General features: G+C 42.8%; 1 pseudogene; it reads right to left on the bottom strand.

Moving 5' to 3' along the window:
- Window positions 1-215: 215 nt before the first annotated feature.
- LOC132869109 (uncharacterized) lies at window positions 216-13,598 on the bottom strand (annotated as a pseudogene).

The raw sequence follows: 13,598 nt of genomic DNA, 5'->3' as shown, positions 1-13,598 counted from the left end.
CATCCGTCCATCATCTACAAGTCTTATCTATCAGGGTCATGGAAAGTCTGGAGCCAATCCCAGTTGACTTCAAGTAAGAGGTGGGGTTGGTTGCAAATCCACAGATGAACAACCATTCACACCTCTGGGGAATTCAAGAAGCCAGTTGACCTAATCCACATGTCTTTGGGAGGAAACTGAAGCACCCAGTCAGCCCTGAGATTCAAACCCAGAGCTCACCACTGCACCACTCTGATCCTGATGACATTTGTAACATATACAGTATGTTTCTGCAGGAGTTTGGAGGGGGACACAACTTGCAAGGATGTTTTTAATGTTGTTGATGCTTTCTTCTGTGAAAACAGCCTGAACTGGAAATCCTGCACCAGTGTCTGTACTGACACAGCTGCACCGATGACAAGCTGATGAGTACGAATGTCCCCATGGCACCTTGTTTGAGGACAGACTGACGTGTCTGACACGGTGGGTGGTTTCCTGAAGAAAGCAGAGCTGTAGAAAAGGACATGGGTGTGTGGGAGAGGGATTTCACCTGCTTCCCTCAGGTAGATGCTTTCATCTCCAGGCATGAGGATATGGAGATACCTCCAGTGAGGGCCTTGATGGGAGGTTTTAACTCTGAACTTCCCTGACATGGAGGAGAAACCTGCACAGCTGGACTGGATGGTGAGAAACCCATCTTTCTTGTCTGAAGCAAACAGAAGAATGCTTCCTGTCAGTCATCTGGTAAAACTCGAGGATGTGTCCTCTAACCGTGGCGTAACAATGAAGTTTGACATCCACTCTCACACAGTCCATCTGGCCAACACCCATGCCACAGTGAAAGAAAGTCACCCTTTGAGATCACAATTTTTCCCATTCTGATGTTTGAACATTGTGAACATTAACTGAAGCTCGTGATTTGTATCTGTGTGATTTGATGCATCAAGAGATCAGCTGATTAGAGAACTGAAATATATTCACTAACAGTTTTAATGACAATTTAGTAAGTGGACTATTGATAAATGATATCAGTGATCATTTACCAGTTTTCTCAGTTTATGAAACAAAATTTGGGAATAACAAACCAGAAAACACAAAACTTTTCACACGACTTAGATCAGAGGAATCAATTAACACTTTTAGAAACGACTTGCTGGCACAAAATTGGGATGAAATATACCGACTAAAAGACATAAATAAAGCATATGAGGAATTCTTGAGGATATTTATATCATTATATAATAAAAATTGCCCAATTGTTCAATACAGTAAAAAAGTCAAACATACAGTATGTCCATGGATTACAAGGGGTTTACAAAATGCCTGTAAAAAGAAAAATACATTGTATAAAGAGTTCATAAAGCAGAAAACCAAAGAGGCAGAGGATAGATATAAAAAATAAATTAACTAATATTATAAGGGCTGCTAAGAAAGAATATTATAAGAAATTATTAAACGATAACAAATAATATCAAAGTAATTTGGAGCACTTTGAGCAGTATTACAAAAATGGGTCAAGATATACAAATTATCCAAGGTACTTTCTTAATAATGACAAAGATGAATATAATATGGATGTGGTAGTTAATAGTTTCAACCATTACTTTGTAAACGTAGGACCAACCTTAGCAGAACTAATCCCAGATCCAGAACATCTGCTGAAAACCTGGGCAATTTGATAGATAATAATTATTTTTCAATGTTCCTTCCAGCAGTGGAAGAAAAATAAATTGTTGATATTGTTGGGAAATGTATGAACAAAAAATCTACCAACTGTGATGACATTGACATGATGATATTGAAAAATGTTATTGATGGAATATCCAAACCATTCACATATATATGCAATTTGTCATTTCTAACTGGTACATTTCCAAACAGAATGAAAACAGCAAAAGTCATTCCTCTGTACAAAACTGGGAGCAAACACCACTTCACAAACTACAGACCTGTCTCACTACTTCCGCAATTCTCCAATATTCTTGAAAAACTTTTCAGTAACCGACTGGATAAATTTATGACAAACATAAACTACTTAGTAACAGTCAATATGGATTTAGAGCACATAGATCAACATCACTGGCTTTAATAGAATTAGTTGAAGAAATCACCAATTCCATAGAGCAGAAAAAACATGCAGTTGGAATATTCACTGATTTAAAGAAAGCATTTGATACAACAAATCATGACATATTAATAAAAAAAACTGGAACGATATGGCATTAGGGGTATAGTTTTAAACTGGGTTAAAAGCTATTTAAGTAACAGGAGACAGTTTGTGAAGCTGGGAGATTGCTCTTCCTCATGTTTGGACATTACTTGTGGTGTTCCCCAGGGGTCAGTGTTAGGACCAAAGTTTTTTATACAATATATCAACGACATATGTAGTGTATCTAAAGTAATGAAGCTTGTCTTGTTTGCTGACGATACAAATATCCTCTTTTCTGGTGATAATTTAATGGAACTATTGCAGGAGATCATAACAGAAATAAGCAAATTAATAACATGCTTCAACAGTAACAAATTATCATTGAACTTGAACAAATCCAAAGTAATATTATTTGGTAACAACAAAACAAACACATAAATAAATATTCAAATAGATGGGGTTATTATAGAAGGAGTTAAGGAAATCAAATTTCTTGGAACAACTATTGATGAAAAACTCAGCTGGAAACCACATATAAAAAACATACAATCCAAAGTATCAAGAAGTATTGCAATATTAAACAAAGTCAAACAGTTTCTAGATCACAATTCACTCCAGATTCTTTACTGTTCCCTGGTTTCACCTTATTTAAGTTACTGTGCAGAGGTATTGGGCAATAATTACAAAAATACAATACATTCATTATTCATTCTCCAAAAAAGAGCAATAAGGATTATACACAAGGCTGGTTATCGGGATCATACAAATACATTATTCTTACAGTCAGAAATACTGAAATTTGCAGATCTGGTGGACTATCAAACAGCACAAATATTATTCAAAGCAAACAATAATCAACTAGCACATAATATTCAAAAACTGTTCACTGAAAGAGATGGGAGTTATAATTTAAGGGGTTTATTTAAATTTAAAAATTATAGGGTGCGCACAACCAAGAAAAGTTTTTGTATTTCTGTTTGTGGGGTGAAGCGGTGGAACAGTTTAAATGAGGAGCTCAAGGGATGTCCAGACATGAAGCGGTTTAAAAAGATGTACAAAAATTTGATTTTCACAAGGTATAAGGATGAAGGGGATTAATCATAACTGGCTGTTTATTGTGTAAATTTTCTTTTTTTCTTTTTTGAGTCTTCATCTATTTGTTTTGTTTTTATTTTGTTCTCCATTGTGAGTGTGGTATTTGTAGTAAACTTGTGTGTAGACATATGGATATACACATATAATTAATTAATTATATGATATAGTCATAGAGAATACAGTGTATGTATGTGTGTGTGTGTGTGTGTGTGTGTATACCGGTATATACGTAAAGAAGCTCGATAATCAATTTATATTGACTAAAGTAGAGGGGTGGGATTAAATAAGTTTTTACTTCAGCCCACTCCTTTTCGGACATGTAAACTCAAAACTGCTTAGTGCGTCCTTGTTTGTATTTTTGTCTTTTTTTCTTTTGTTTTGATTTTGATATATTATTATTATTACCTATATTATTTAAGGTTTATTTTCTAATTTAGTGGCTTTTTACATGTTCTTGTTGCAAATGCTGTTTTGTTTTTCTTGTTATCTGCTTATTTATTCATTGTTTGTTTACATGTTTGAAATAAACTATCATCATCATCATCATCATCATCATCATCAACTGCAGAAAACAGCAGGTGCAACTCATGGGTGTTCCTAATAAAGTGGCTGGTGGTGTAGATAGCATGAAAGTCTCATTGTGTATTAAATCAGTGTTTCTCACATGGGGCTATGAGGACCCCGAGGGGTGCTTTCAAGTTCTGCAGGAGGTACATCAGATATTTTTTTAAGATGTTCATTTTAAAAATAGGGCGGCATGGTGGTGTAGTGGTTAGCACTGATGCCTCACAGGCCCTCGTGGAGCCCCGTGGCCGGCGAGGGCCTTTCTGTGCGGAGTTTGCATGTTCTCCCCGTGTCCGTGTGGGTTTCCTCCGGGTGCTCCGGTTTCCCCCACAGTCCAAAGACATGCAGGTTAGGTTAACTGGTGACTCTAAATTGAGCGTAGGTGTGAATGTGAGTGTGAATGGTTGTCTGTGTCTATGTGTCAGCCCTGTGATGACCTGGCGACTTGTCCAGGGTGAACCCTGCCTCTCACCCATATTCAGCTGGGATAGGATCCAGCCCACCCGCGACCCTGTACAGGATAAGCGGCTACAGATAATGGATGGAGGGATGGATTTTAAAATTACCAGTCATGCATAATTCCTAGAACACCTTATACCTAATAAAGTGGCTGGTGAGTGTGGACTGATTTGGAAATTAATGTCTGCCTTTAAAAAAAAAAAGAATAAAATACTTGGGGTAGTTTATTTAAAAGTGAGTAAGAAAGAAACTATGTTATGGGGAAGCCATGGCCTAATGGTTAGAGATGCAGCTTTAGGATCATAAAGTTGCTGGTTCTATTCCCTGGTCCAGCAGGAATTGCTGAAGTACCCTTGAAGCAAGGCAGGTTGCTCTGGGTATGTTATGCATTGCTATGGATAAGAGTGTCTACTAAATGCCTGTAATGTAATGAAAGTTATTAATGGAAAAAGTTTTTCTCTGTCTGTCTTTGCAGTACTCAGACTTTTTCACACTCAGATTGGTTTTTAAGTTGAACTTGTTTAAAAAATTGGGAATATTGGGTCCTGAGTTTTTAATGCACTGTCATGAATATATATATATATATATATATATATATATATATATATATATATATATATATATATATATATATATATATAAAAACCTGATTCCAAAAAAGTTGGGACAAAGTACAAATTGTAAATAAAAATGGAATGTAATAATTTACAAATCTCAAAAACTGATATTGTATTCACAATAGAACATAGACAACATATCAAATGTCGAACGTGAGACATTTTGAAATTTCATGCCAAATATTGGCTCATTTGAAATTTCATGACAGCAACACATCTCAAAAAAGTTGGGACAGGGGCAATAAGAGGCTGGAAAAGTTAAAGGTACAAAAAAGGAACAGCTGGACGACCAAATTGCAACTCATTAGGTCAATTGGCAATAGGTCATTAACATGACTGGGTATAAAAAGAGCATCTTGGAGTGGCAGCGGCTCTCAGAAGTAAAGATGGGAAGAGGATCACCAATCCCCCTAATTCTGCACCGACAAATAGTGGAGCAATATCAGAAAGGAGTTCGACAGTGTAAAATTGCAAAGAGTTTGAACATATCATCATCTACAGTGCATAATATCATCAAAAGATTCAGAGAATCTGGAAGAATCTCTGTGCGTCAGGGTCAAGGCCGGAAAACCATACTGGGTGCCCGTGATCTTCGGGCCCTTAGACGGCACTGCATCACATACAGGCATGCTTCTGTATTGGAAATCACAAAATGGGCTCAGGAATATTTCCAGAGAACATTATCTGTGAACACAATTCACCGTGCCATCCGCCGTTGCCAGCTAAAACTCTATAGTTCAAAGAAGAAGCTGTATCTAAACATGATCCAGAAGCGTAGACGTCTTCTCTGGGCCAAGGCTCATTTAAAATGGACTGTGGCAAAGTGGAAAACTGTTCTGTGGTCAGACGAATCAAAATGTGAAGTTCTTTATGGAAATCAGGGACGCTGTGTCATTCGGACTAAAGAGGAGAAGGACGACTCAAGTTGTTATCAGCGCTCAGTTCAGAAGCCTGCATCTCTGATGGTATGGGGTTGCATTAGTGCGTGTGGCATGGGCAGCTTACACATCTGGAAAGACACCATCAATGCTGAAAGGTATATCCAGGTTCTAGAGCAACATATGCTCCCATCCAGACGACGTCTCTTTCAGGGAAGACCTTGCATTTTCCAACATGACAACGCCAAACCACATACTGCATCAATTACAGCATCATGGCTGCGTAGAAGAAGGGTCCGGGTACTGAACTGGCCAGCCTGCAGTCCAGATCTTTCACCCATAGAAAACATTTGGCGCATCATAAAACGGAAGATACGACAAAAAAGACCTAAGACAGTTGAGCAACTAGAATCCTACATTAGACAAGAATGGGTTAACATTCCTATCCCTAAACTTGAGCAACTTGTCTCCTCAGTCCCCAGACATTTACAGACTGTTGTAAAGAGAAAAGGGGATGTCTCACAGTGGGAAACATGGCCTTGTCGCAACTTTTTTGAGATGTGTTGTTGTCATGAAATTTAAAATCACCTAATTTTTCTCTTTAAATGATACATTTTCTCAGTTTAAACATTTGATATGTCATCTATGTTCTATTCTGAATAAAACATGGAATTTTGAAACTTCCACATCATTGCATTCCGTTTTTATTCAAAAAAAAAAAAATATATATATATAGGTGGCGCGGTGGTGTAGTGGTTAGCGCTGTTGCCTCACAGCAAGAAGGTCCTGGGTTTGAGCCCCGTGGCCGGTGAGGGCCTTTCTGTGTGGAGTTTGCATGTTCTCCCCGTGTCCGCGTGGGTTTCCTCCGGGTGCTCCGGTTTCCCCCACAGTCCAAAGACATGCAGGTTAGGTTAACTGGTGACTCTAAATTGAGCGTAGGTGTGAATGTGAGTGTGAATGGTTGTCTGTGTCTATGTGTCAGCCCTGTGATGACCTGGCGACTTGTCCAGGGTGAACCCCGCCTTTCACCCGTAGTCAGCTGGGATAGGATCCAGCTCGCCTGCGACCCTGTAGAAGGATAAAGCGGCTAGAGATAATGAGATGAGAAAATAATTGATGCTCACAAAGCAGGAGAAGGCTACGAGAACATAGCAAAGTGTTTTCAGGTAGCTGTTTCCTCAGATTGTAATGTTATTAAGAAATGGCAGTTAACAGAAACAGTGGAGATCAAGGTGAGGTCTGGAAGATGAAGAAAACTTTCTGAAAGAACTGCTCGTTGGATTGCTAGAAAGGCAAATAAAAACCCCTGTTTGACTGCAAAAGACCTTCAGAAAGATTTAGCAGACCCTGGAGTGGTGGTGCACTGTTCTACTATGCAGCGATACCTGAACAAATATGACCTTCATGGGAGAGTCATCAGAAGAAAACCTTTCCTGCGTCTGAGCCACAAAATTCAGCATCTGAAGTTTGCAAATGAACATCTAAATAAGCCTGATGCATTTTGGAAAGAAGTCCTGTGGACTGATGAAATCAAAATAGAACTTTTTGGCCACAATGTGCAAAGGTATGTTTGGAGAAAAAAGGGTGCTAAATTCCAGGAAAAGAACACCTCTCCAACTCTGAAGCATGGGTGTGGATCGATCATGCTTTGGGGTTGTGTTGCAGCCAGTGGCACAGGGCACATTTCATTGGTCGAGGGAAGCATGGATTCGAATAAATACCAGAAAATTCTGGAAGGAAACATCACACCATCTGTAAAAAAGTTGAAGTTAAAAAGAGGACGGGTCCTACAATAAGACGATGATCCAAAACACCTCAAAATCTACAATGGAATACCTCAAGAGGCCCAAGCTGAAGGTTTTGCCCGGGCCCTCACAGTCCCCTGACCTAAACATCATTGAAAGTCTGTGGATAGATCTCAAAAGAGCAGTGCATGCAAGACAGCCCAAGAAACTTGTAGAACTGGAAGCCTTTTGCAAGGACGAATGTGTGAAAATCCCCCAGGTAAGAACTGAAAGATTATTAGCTGGCTACAAAAAGTGTTTACAAGCTGTGATACTTGCCAAAGGGGGGGTTACTAGGTACTAACCATGCAGGGTGCCCAAACTTTTGCTTCGGGCCCTTTTCCTTTTTTGTCATTTTGAAAATGTAAAATATGAAAATAAAAAATTGTTTTTGCTTAAAATATATCAAGGGAATGAGTCATCTTTAACTTTATGCCTTTTGGAGATCATTTCATCTTCAACTTGCTTAACTGTTCACAGTAACAGCAGTTTTGACCAGGGGTGCCCAAACTTTTGCATACCACTGTATAAAATAGAGGAAAAAATCATTAGGAAAGATGTTCTTGCAATCTTCCATCCTGTTATAGTTTAGTGTAAAGATTTTTTTTCTGTTCAGACGGAGAAAAATGAAACAGACAAAAAATTAACAGCAAGACATTCAGAGGGTTAGCTTTCACAAATGTTTCTCGAGCAAAAAAAAGTCTAATATTCTCTAAATAAATTAATATTAAAGAATCTCACCTGAGTTATGTCAGTTTCAAAGTTTGCATCTCTTTTTTTAAAATGTGATATATTATCTAATCATTTCTAATTCTAATAATATCCACCTTTTTGTCCTAATTCACATGTAATAATAATAATAATAATAATAATAATAATAATAATAATACATTTATTGTGTGTTAATAAACTTGTTTTCCTGACAATGGTACAAAAACCAAGTGTAGTGTTATGAACAGATCCAACCACAAGATGGAAACATTTACAACATTTAAAATGGTTGTGGGTCTGACTGCTTATTTCATATACTCATCTCATCATCTGCAGCCGCTTTATCCTGTTCTACAGGGTCGCAGGCGAGCTGGATCCTATCCCAGCTGACTACGGGCGAAAGGCGGGGTACACCCTGGACAAGTCGCCAGGTCATCACAGGGCTGACACATAGACACAGACAACCATTCACACTCACATTCACACCTACGGTCAATTTAGAGTCACCAGTTAACCTAACCTGCATGTCTTTGGACTGTGGGGGAAACCGGAGCACCCGGAGGAAACCCACGCAGACACAGGGAGAACATGCAAACTCCGCACAGAAAAGCCCTCGCCGGCCACGGGGCTCGAACCCGGACCTTCTTGCTGTGAGGTGACAGTGCTAACCACTACACCACCGTGCCGCATATATATATATATATATATATATATATATATATATATATATATAATTTTTTACATTCTTTTATAGTTTTGATGTCTTCAGTATTGCAAAAGTATTCGTCCCCTACTTTTTTCATACAAACTTTGTTATAGATTTCTATTTTATGACTTCTACATTGTCGAGTCAAAATTTTACAAAAACATTTTAGAGTCCAAACATTCATTTTTTTCCAGCACAAAATTAAATATTACAGAACAAAAAGTTTGCATCTGAGCATCATATTCTATCCTTCCTCCTTCGCCATTGTGCCTAGGTGGTACATAGTGCCTCCACCAAGATTTTCCAGTCTTCTCTGTTCTTTGCTTTCTTTTCGAGCTCTCCCCAGGTCTTTTGGATGCTCTTGAATTCTGTCTTGATGGTACGAGAATATCATATTCTCTAAGAGAGCACTTTTCAGACTAAAAAAGAAAACGTAATGAAGGCTGCTGGGTTTTGGTGTAAAATGAAGAAGTGAGTGTGACAGTCAAAGTTTCCAGAAGAATTGTGGCTGGTTCTGTAAGATGCTCAGTAAAAGACTGACTTTGTTTCATTTATTATAACTTACTGCTTTCTGTTTATAATATATTTTTTGATTGTTGAAACATTTCATTTCATTATTTTTAAGCTGTAAAGGTGTTGACACAGTGGGGAGACACAGACACAGCAGATAGGTTTAAAAGCCCGAACTCAGGAAAACTTTAATCCTCTCAAAAGTTACTGCATGTCAGTTTTATATGTAAAGTCTAGATGCGCCAACCGATGTCATCATAACACGACACAGTAAAGAGCAAAACAACGACTCAACAGGTAATGCAGGGCGTGACAGAAACAATCATTTCAATTGAACACCTAATAGCTGGCTGTGAATTATGAACAATGCGGTGCCCCTACACATGCATCCCCAGAATTCATAAAGACAGACAAGTTCATCCGGTAAGGTGGGCACAGTGCTCGGGCAAAACTACTCTGGCCTTCAGGTGCTGGGGCTGCAGGAACAGGAAGTTCAGGGTTTGTGGACTGTGGAAGTGTGGTAGATGGCGGACGGCCCCGCCGCGGGGGCTGGGCAACCACCACCGGAGAATCCAAGTCCAAGTGAGCGGGTTTAAGGCAGTCCACTGACACCCAGTCTTGCTTGCCCCCGACATTGATGACAAAAAATTTGCCCCTGTTTCCAGCACCCGGAACGGACCATTGTAGAGCAGGCACAAGGGGGTGCGGTGAGCATCATGACAGATGAAAACATATGCCGCATCCTTCCAGTCCTGGTAAGAGCTGTGAACGTGGCATGCCGTGCTGAGAGGTGGGCACTGGCGCAAAAACCTGGGCACCCTGGAGGTGCGCCTGCCGCTGCTGACCAGCAGACCATGGGCGGGTAACATCAGGCAAGAAATCACCCGGCATCCGCAGAGGCTGCCCATAGACCAATTCGGCTGCAGAAGAAAGTAGATCCTCTTTGGGAGCAGCCCACAGCCCCAACATTACCCAAGGCAAATGATCCACCCAGCTTTCGTCACAGAGGCTTGCCCGTAATGCGGCTTTCAATGAATGGTGAAACCTCTCACATAGTCCATTGGCTTGCGGGTGGTAGGCTGTGGTGTGGTGTATCTGCGCTCCGAGGCTGTTGGTGACTGCAACCCATAACTCCGACATGAACTGCGAGCCATGGTCTGATGTTATGTCAGAAGGAACGCCAAAACGGGCTACCCATGTGCTCAGGAATGCCCACGCAACATCAGCCGTGGAGATGGACTGGAGTGGAATGGCCTCGGGCCAACGAGTGGTGTGGTCAACCCACAGTGAGCAGGTGCGTAAAGCCCTGGGAGGTCGGCAAGGGTCCCACCAGGTCCACATGTACGTCGTCAAAACGCCTCTCCAGGACATGAAAGGTTTCAAGAGGGGCTTTGGAGTGACGGTGCACCTTAGCCTGCTGACATTCGAGGCAGGCGGCAGCCCAGTCACGAACATCCTTTTTGAGGCCATGCCAAACAAACTTTGCTGCCACCAGCTTCTGTGATGCTCTCCTGCCAGGGTGGGAAAGGCCATGCACCGCATCAAACACCTGCCTGCGCCAATTGCCAGGAACAATGGGTCTGGCCTGACCTGTGGATACATCACAAAGCAGGGTGACACCTGCATTGCCAAAAGGAACATCCGCCAAACGCAGTCCACTGATGGCAGTCCTGTGCGGACATAATCCACCCCGAGATGCACTGCCCCTGCAAACCGAAGAGAGAGACAGTCCACCACACGATTATCCTTCCCTGCCACATGACAGATATCTGTTGTGAACTCTGAAATAAAGGAAAGCTGACGCTGCTGCCGGGCAGACCACGGCTCTGAAACCTTGGCCATAGCAAAGGTTAAGGGCTTGTGGTCCACGAAAGCAGTGAATGCTCGGCCTTCCAACAGGAAATGAAAGTGTCGTACGGCCAGGAACAGGCCTAGCAGCTCTCAGTCAAACGTGCTGTACTTCCTCTCAGCTGGGTGCAACTGTCGGCTGAAAAAGGCCAGTTGCACCATCAACTCGCTGTTCGTGGATGGCCCCGACGGCATAGTCAGAGGGGTCTGTCGTGATGGCAATAGGGGCATCCGGGGATGGGTGTGCTAGCATGGTGGCATTGGCCAAGGCTGTCTTGGTGTCCATGAATGCCTGAGTCCTTTCCTCTGTCCAGTCAACTGTGTGCTTAGCAGCCTTACCCTTAAGAGCTTCGTAGAGGGGACACATGAGGTGGGCTGCATGTAGGACGAAACGATGGTAGAAAGTCACCATGCCTAGAAACTCCTGTAGGGCCCTGACCGTGACTGGCCGTGGGAACTGGCATATGGCCTCCAGCTTCGCAGCCAGTGGAGCTGTGCCCTTGCTCGTGACATGGTGGCCAAGGAAATCAATGGCAGACAAACCAAACTGGCACTTGGCTGTGTTGATGATCAGTCCGTGATTGCTCAAACGCTGAAATAGAACCCTGAGGTGCGCCAGGTGTTCAGCCTTGGAAGTACTAGCAACGAGAATGTCATCCAAGTACACAAAAACAAACGGCAGGTCACGCAGAACACTGTCCATGAGTCACTGAAAAGTCTGAGCAGCATTTTTTAACCCAAATGGCATGTGGAGGAATTCGAACAAACCAAAAGGAGTGATGACAGCAGTCTTGGAAATGTCCTCTGGATGCAGTGGCACCTGGTGATAACCACGGATGAGGGCCACCTTTGAAAAAATGACCTTACCAGCCAACTGGGCAGAAAAGTCCTGAATATGAGGAACAGGGTAGCGGTCGGGTGTAGTGGCCTCATTCAAGCGGTGGTAGTCACCACATGGACGCCATCCTTCACCAGGCTTCTGAACCATGTGTAATGGCGAATCCCAAGGGCTGTTAGAACGCCGTACAATGCCAAGGCGCTCCAGCATCTCGAACTCTGCCTTGGCAATGGCGAGCTTCCCAGGATCCAAGCGCCTAGCGCGCGCATAAACCAGGGGACCAACGGTTGCGATGTGGTGCTCCACACCATGTCTGACCACGCCGGATGAGAAAGTTGGTTGGGTGAGGGTGGGGAGCTCCCCCAGGAGGCGTGAGAACTCATTCGTCGCAAAGGTGCTGGACAGACGGGACGAACTGGAACAGCTACGTGTGCAGGGGAGTGAGGTAAAAGTCTCTGCATTGATCAGTCATCGGTTTCTAACATCCACCAGAAAGCCATGAGCGCAAAGGAAATCCATGCCCAGTAGGGGCGTGGACACTCTTGCCACCACAAAGTTCCAGGTAAACTGTTGTCCACTGAAAGACACCACGTCGCTGCACTCACCAAAAGTCTGGATGGAGCTACCATTCGTGGCCTCCAATACGGGACCCCGTTTACCCTGCTGAATGTCCAAGTCTGTAGCAGGCAAGATGCTTACCTGCGCACCTGTGTCACAGAGGAAACGACGTCCGGAAACAGCATCGGTGACAAACAGCAAACCGCCTGCATGGCCGACGCTCATTGCTGTAAATGAGTGCCGGCCCCCCCGTTTCCCGACGCCTTGAAGTGGCAGGGTGGGCAGCACTTCGTAGCCTTGGGCCCGAAACGAGCGTGGTAGAAACACAGGCCTTGCTTCCTTTGTTGTGCTGCAGTGATGAGAGCTCCCTCTGGTGGCGCTGATTCTGCAGCACAGTGGTGGACAGCTGCCTTGCAGTGCTGCATGACAGAAAAAAACTTATCTGCCTCATTAGCCAGGTCGCGCGGGTCACTGATGGTAGAACCAGCAAGCGCCGATCTCACCTTCCCTGGCAGCTGCTGAATGAAGAGCTCCCTGAAGATAAAACAAGGCTCATGTTTGCTGAGGAGAGACAGCATGTGGTCCATCAGTTCCGAAGGCTTTGCGTCACCCAAATCGCTCAATGAAAGCAAACAACGGGCTCGTTCGGAATCGTTCAGTTCGAAAGTCCCCAGCAAAAGCACTTTAAGGCTGCCATATTTATCCTCAGCCAGAGGATTCTGCAGCAAACTCACGACTCTGACAGCGGTTGAGCTACCCAGGGTTGCGACCACATAGTAATATCTCGTTGCATTGTCCATTATCTGTCTGATCGCGAATTGAGCCTCCGCTTGAGCAAACCACACCGCCGCATGACCTTCCCAAAACTCCGGTAGCTTGAGCACAACAGCGTTAGCCTCCAT

This window comes from Neoarius graeffei, chromosome 20, assembly GCF_027579695.1.
Source record: "Neoarius graeffei isolate fNeoGra1 chromosome 20, fNeoGra1.pri, whole genome shotgun sequence".
Classification (NCBI taxonomy): domain Eukaryota; kingdom Metazoa; phylum Chordata; class Actinopteri; order Siluriformes; family Ariidae; genus Neoarius; species Neoarius graeffei.
Note: the sequence above shows the minus strand (reverse complement) of the source record. Positions and strands in the feature narration are given on the sequence as shown.